The sequence below is a fragment of the Pholcus phalangioides genome, unplaced genomic scaffold, assembly GCF_987345545.1.
Source record: "Pholcus phalangioides strain wild (caught in Gottingen) unplaced genomic scaffold, Ppha-v1.0 ptg000032l_1, whole genome shotgun sequence".
Classification (NCBI taxonomy): domain Eukaryota; kingdom Metazoa; phylum Arthropoda; class Arachnida; order Araneae; family Pholcidae; genus Pholcus; species Pholcus phalangioides.
In genome coordinates this window covers 3551840-3558590 of record NW_028301622.1, presented here as the reverse complement: position 1 = coordinate 3558590, position 6751 = coordinate 3551840, and the positions used below count along the sequence as shown (strand labels likewise).

Here is a 6751-nt window from a genome sequence, read left to right as displayed (position 1 = left end):
AATTTAGTAGCCTTTCTAGAATACAACTGCCCTGAAGCGAGGCGGAGCATACACAAACACACACATATATATAGGCGAATTCCGAACAAAGACGCACACGAATGGGCAGACAGATGTATTGGAAATTTTTCCCTGAGGAAGCGTGAGAACTTTCCCGAAATTTTCAGTCATGGATACCGCCATCTAACTGAATCATGTGTTTATAGGTAAGTAACACACATCTCTGTGTCCCTCCTTCAGGAAGCTAGCACAGTGTTACATTTTTATGTTGTCCAGATGTACTAACCATGAGAAAAAAACGAAGAATAAGACATCCGAAATGTTCACAAAAGATGAATTCGGCTGGTCTTGACCAGCAAAACTATAGTAGTTACAAAAGGTAATTGCTGACAAATGGTTGCGCACGAAGACGTGAGAAATTTTTCTGTACAGAGTTGACAATACCGAAAACAGGATTGTCATATTAACTATAGCATATAAGAAGAGGAAGAAACATCCAGTTGTTTTTGAATCCAAGTGTCATCGTTGAGTGTTCATGTTACAAATTTTCAAGTCAACGCTGATCGATCGTTGCATCCTTACTCATCCTTCATGATGAAGGAATCATCATCAAAGCCCAATTTGTAGCAGAGCAACAATAATCTTGGTAAGTACAACCTCATTAGCAGTTTCTCTAATTTTTTGGGAATTTTGCGATTGCATAAAATGTTTATACAGATATTCTTGAGGCCAAAAGCTTTTACGACAAACATTGTTTGGAACAAGATTGTTAAAGAAATCTAAAGTACAGTATAACCTCGATTATCCGAGGGTGGATTATCCGGACTTCAGAAATTACAAAACTACGAAAGGTGAAAGAAAACCAACCGACCATGAAATTATTGATCAGACAACACAAGAGATTTTGGTAATAATATTCGGTGATAGTGATTAGAAGAATGGGAACAGAGATTGTTATTGAAGTTATGATCAGTTAGATCAGAGTATCCTATAATGGGCAATATCGCCCCTTGGGGGCATGGAAAGGTCCGGGGGGGGGGATGAGAAAAAAACAAATTCTGAAGAGGAGGACGATGAAACAAAAAGTTTGGAAAACTGCGAGTTGGATTATTCAAATTTGTTTTGCTTAAACAGTGGTCTCTAATAACAAGGAACGAAATAAGTCGAAAATAATTTGTGTAAAAAAAACATCTTACCCAAATTTTTTGGTTTTTCTGCAAGTCAGGACCTTTGACTTGAAGTGTCCCTAGAAAAAAGTGGAACAATTATAACCCTGCATAAATAGGGTCAAAGATGCTTAGTTTATTAGCGAATAGAGTAAATACTGTGCTGTTTAAATTAAATGGGCCACTTCATGCAGAAATTAGGACCGGGAAACTATATAATTGTATAACTAGGTTCTTGTGTGTATTTTTTGCGTAAATTTAAATGTGAGTATTTGACATGAACAACATGAGGATACAATAAATATTTATTTTAAATCAACGAAATGTATAAATATGCGTTTCATTCGAACTGTTTGCTATTGCTGCTATGTTTGGTTATTCCTGGTGATTTAAACCGTGGTTTTCGATAGGCTGTGGTCAGCATTACATGATTGAAAATTTTTATATCATTAGATTATTAAGTTATTTTTGTTAAAATTAATTTTTAGGATAAAATATGAATGGCATATCTATCACGTGGGTGTTTATGGTCAAAACTGATACCAATTGATTTATTGAAAATGATTGCAAATAAGATAATGCTTGACCAAAAATAATTAACGGTCCTGCAGGTCCTTCAACGTTGAAATGTTTTACATACATCAGTAGTATATGAGCAAAAAAACACTAAAATTTCGGTTAATAAGCACTCGCTCAGACGTATATTATATGTAAACAAAGATTTTCCCCCCTTCTGATTTATGAATTAAAAAAAAAGTATTTATACTTTTACTGATATCAGTATGACTTCAGTATTATACTAATACTGAAGTGTGTGTTTGTTAAGAAAAATAAGCGAGCAGCTATGCCAATGGGTTTTTAAACGTTTGCTATCTGCGGCGCACCTTAATATTAATAGCAACTGATCACCTATGTTGGCCAAATAAAATCGAAACCAATGTTTTTATACCCTCTATGGTTCTCCTCCATAAAACGTATTGAAAATTATTTTTTTCCCAGAAACCGATGTAAATTGGCACTGTTAGCATATTTTTAACTGAAACAATACATCATCACAGCAATTTAATTAATTATACTGGATTTAACTAGCTAAAATAATTAATTAAGGGTAAAATATAGTCTGCCTTAATTTAAATGTTATCTATAAACAGATAGAATTTTGCTCAGCAAAGTTGAATAGTTTCCACTCAGACATTTTAATATTTTTGTTTTGTTTGTTTATATTGAATTTTTTGCAAATCAAATACGGTACTCCTGTACTATATTGAAATGCACATTATTGAACACAAATGAAACGAAATTAAGTATTTCTGCTCGAAGAAATGCCGACCAACAAAAAACCAAAATATCAAATCGTAATATTTTCAGTGATTTTGTCCTCTTCACCCCCCCCCCCCACCTCTAAAGAGAAAAATAAATGAACATGAAGTAAAATCATTTGTCAAACATTTTATAGGATAGCGGCTCTGGCTGCATAAGCCTATATGACCATGCTTTTTGAATTTTTCATCGAGTATAAATTTCAATACTGTTTTAAAACATTGAATGATTCCTGTTTTGATGTCATTTGAATATAGCCGATCTTGACAAATCAAAAACTATGTAGGAAACAGCCATATTCCTGAGGAGCCAAGCATGGTTTTTGCTGAAGAAGTTTTTTAGATTTTTTCAGGACTTACGGAGACACCCCCCCCCTCCCTCTCCCATGTCGAAGGCCACACTGTTTTCGTCATCCTATGATTCCACTCTAACAATCACATGCAGAGAATGTTTGGTGCCGATACCGATTTTCTAGTCGCCATGGTGACCTGGAGCCCGAGATTTGTCAAGCCCTGGTATATAGGGACAGGGTACGTACCCTCCTTGAAAATCCTTAGAGAAAAAGTTCATTTTCAAGTCTTTAAAAGTCCTTGAAAAAGTTATAATCATTTTCAAGGTGTTTGAATTTTTTTTCGTGAATTTCTTCCATCAATTTTTGTCTTACACCCCCCCCCCCCTCCGCAATCCCCGCTAAACTACTTTCTGCTGAGATGGAAACGAACTGAACAACAACGATCATATGAGTTACGTCAGTGTTTCTCAAAGTGTGCGTAGTGGCTTCTAGCGGTGTAGCTAACCTTTGTCAGGGGCGGCGCGACAAGCTGGAATATTGATTTGTATGCTTATTTATTCTTTGAAAAGTGGTTCTTTTATAAGTAAAAATATCTACCAAGCTATTCCGTGGAGTCGCGGATGAACCATGAATTGGGCAAAAAGCCGCTGCTGACAAAAGTCAGAACCTTTGAGTTACGGGACAATGTTCAAAACAGAATACATGGTCACGCATATCTGAGGTATTTCTGAGCTTTAAAAGGTGTTGCTCTTAAATCTGACAGAAAAATACTGCACTTGAGATATTGCTCTGAAATTATTTCAAACTATTAAATTAATGAATGTCAGTTGCAAACAGGACCGCAAGTAGATGCTTGGTCGGCCAGGGTGAACACGCATTTTGACGCCCCTTTGTAATGTTGAAGGAGAGGTTAAATGGTGAAATTGGTACCCTCTCTGGTCCAGCGCATGGTGCACCAGAACCTTTGAACAAACTTTCCTGTAGGAACCGGGTATAATATATCGATATAACATATGTACTGAAAAAGTTCTTGGAGCCAGGCTGGTCGTTGATCGCCTGCGGATGTGACCACGGAATGGAGGTGGCTTCAACAATATCTGTTGCAAGTTCCGAAATGAACTGACTGCTAACGGAGGTTGATTGTTGACCGTAGATGCACGCAAAAACAGTTCTTTGAAGCAGAACTGATTTTTTTTCAAAAGAGCTGAACTCTATGCTTTATTGACTTTTTTCTTGAATATAGAAATCGAACAACACAGACGAATTTTTTGTTTAAGTTTATAAATAACGCATTTTTGTATTTCAAATCTTGAAAGGAACATCACAAGAGTGCTTGAGGTTTATGAAACAGCAATGTTATGCCAATCTTAGTGCTGTATTTCGAGTAATTTTTTTTTGTAATATAATTTTTTCTTGATTTCAATTTCATGAAATATGGTTTTCAATTACAATAATTTTTAGTTTTCTTAGGGAAATTTTTGCGGAAGAGTAAGGTAGAGATAATGTTTCAGTTATACGATTTTTCATTTATACGACGCTTTGACCCGACTGTTCGGCGACGTGCTTAAAAACCTCGTTTATACGACGCGACGAATAAACGAGGTTCCATTGTATGGGGCTTGAGCCCCCCCAACATTTTCAATAACTTTACGCCCTTGAGTATCCACGGTATTAAACTTTAAGAATCTCATGATGGATGGTAGGTACTGAATGTTCTTGTGTATTCAGTTGCAAAACGGTGTCTCAGTTATAAATAACGGCCAATTTCGCCATTGAAGTTGAGACAGACAGAGTAAATCAGACAGGTGTCCAGAAAATAAATCTTCTACGGTATCATTTTGAGTAACTTCTCCTTTCCACCTTCAACTCTTTTAACATCAATTAATTATTCTTGGCAACCTCTTCTGCCACTAATTTCCACCAATGGCAACAACCTGATGCCAACAACTACTACTACTCGTGTAAAAAAGAAAGTAAGAAACGAGGGGAGGCAACGGGTTGTGTCGCGTCTGGCAAAATTCCACGACAGTCAATAATACAAGAGTTCACCTCATACACCATCCCGGCCACGTCTGGCAAGAGTTCCTGGGTGGTAAGGATGGCTTAAGAAGAAGAAGAAAAAAATGGAAAGGGTCCTCGCGGGTGAAATTCGGGTGTTTGACAGGGTTAGAAACGCGGAATTTAGCACCTTTCGAGAGAGACGTGATTTCACTTTAAGCACCTCATAAAATATGTTGAAAACTGAAAATTCTCCATTATTAGCTTAGCGGTGGCGCAAAAATTGGCTTACCAACGCTAGCCGAAATAAGTCTCACTTTTCTTCGTGGTTAATGAATTGGGTAATAATAGGGCCCTTGGGCCTAAAAGCAGAATAGCTAATACACTAAATCAGCCCACTCTTCAAGAGACTGTCATCGTAGCATGGCTCCGTGTCAGCAGCTACTCTATATAGAGAAGTCGGAAGTGTTTAGAATCATTACGTTTGTAAAATTCTGAAACTATATTGTTATTCATATAGAAACGGTCCTCTCCACTTGTCAATACAAGATTCATCGAAAGACTGGTTATTTGTGGAGATGAAGATTACAAGGAAGAAAATTCATCATTGCCCCCACGGGGACTCGACCCCGGTCTCACGCTTGCCGGACGAGTGCTCTACCATCTCAGCTATGGAAGCAGATAGAATATTTCACCCTTGGAGCGTATATATATGTTGAAAGGCACCGTGCATGGACAGCGTCAACAATCAACTAATAGCTCGTGAATGACAAAGGCCATCCAGATGGCCATATGCATATAGAAACGTCCTCTCCACTTGTCAATACAAGATTCATCGAAAGACTGGTTATTTGTGGAGATTATCATCTCCACAAATAACCATTCACGAGCTATTAGTTGATTGTTGACGCCGTCCTTTCAACATATATATACGCTCCAAGGTTGAAATTTTCTATCTGCTTCCATAGCTTAGATGGTAGAGCACTCGTCCGGCAAGCGAGAGACCGGGGTTCGAGTCCCCGTGGGGGCAGTGATGAAATTTTCTTCCTTGTAATCTTCATCTCCACAAATAACCAGTCTTTCGATATAACCATATTGTTATTATTTTAATTAATTCCTGAAAGTATTTCATTCGCCAATTCCAAATTCTGAAAATCCCTTTCGTAAACCCACAGACTCGTACACACTATGCAAAAAACTATCTGTATGCAGGGTGTCCTGTAGGTAAGGCTAATGCGGCCTTGTTCTCATCAGCTGCCCATCTGCACTACTAACAGTAGTTTTTCGTTTTCTTGTAAGCATCAGATCATCTCCTCACAAGTATCATTCGAAGGGTTCGTGCAATAAATTCACTATAGAAAGCTGCTAAAGATTACAGCCTAGTGGTCACTTCTCCAGGATGTGGGGGCCATGATAAAGCCAATGCAGAACATATTTGGCCGTAAGTCAGTGACACCCATACTAAGTCTGCAGAATCAATTCTTTAACCCCTTTACGATCAGGAACGTAATATTGCGTCCAAATGCCAGTGGAATAAATTCATCCCAGTTGTTTCTTCAACCTCTTTTTTTCCTTATTGTAACCCTATGAAACAAAGTTGTGTGTGTGTGTGTTTCCTCCTCTCAGTTCTCCTCAGCTTTCCCTTCCCTCCCCGTTCTCTACGGCATCCCCCCCCCGCACATATAATGTATCTTACTTTTAACTAATCATTCTATTATATACTGTATATGGAAGTGACAAAGCGAACACGTAGGTGACAGTGAAAAATCAAGGTCCTGTATATCTCTTATCTCTTTGTATGTAATTATCTACTGCGTGTAATGTTCCTCCCCTGCCCTCATTGCTTTTTTTCCCCTTTCTTTCTTCCCCTTTCTTTCTTTTTTTTAATGTGCAAACAAGGTTGCCATATTCATCGCTCATACTTCTATAATAATGATCATTCAAATTTATCGCCAACAGATTGTACGCTAAGGGG

At 37.8% G+C, this 6751-nt stretch overlaps 1 non-coding gene across 1 annotated transcript; it reads left to right on the top strand.

The window, feature by feature from the left end:
• The first annotated feature begins 5734 nt into the window (after window positions 1–5734).
• Window positions 5735–5806, top strand: TRNAA-GGC (transfer RNA alanine (anticodon GGC)). The gene has a single exon. It is a non-coding gene; the product is annotated as a tRNA-Ala (tRNA).
• Window positions 5807–6751: the final 945 nt, after the last annotated feature.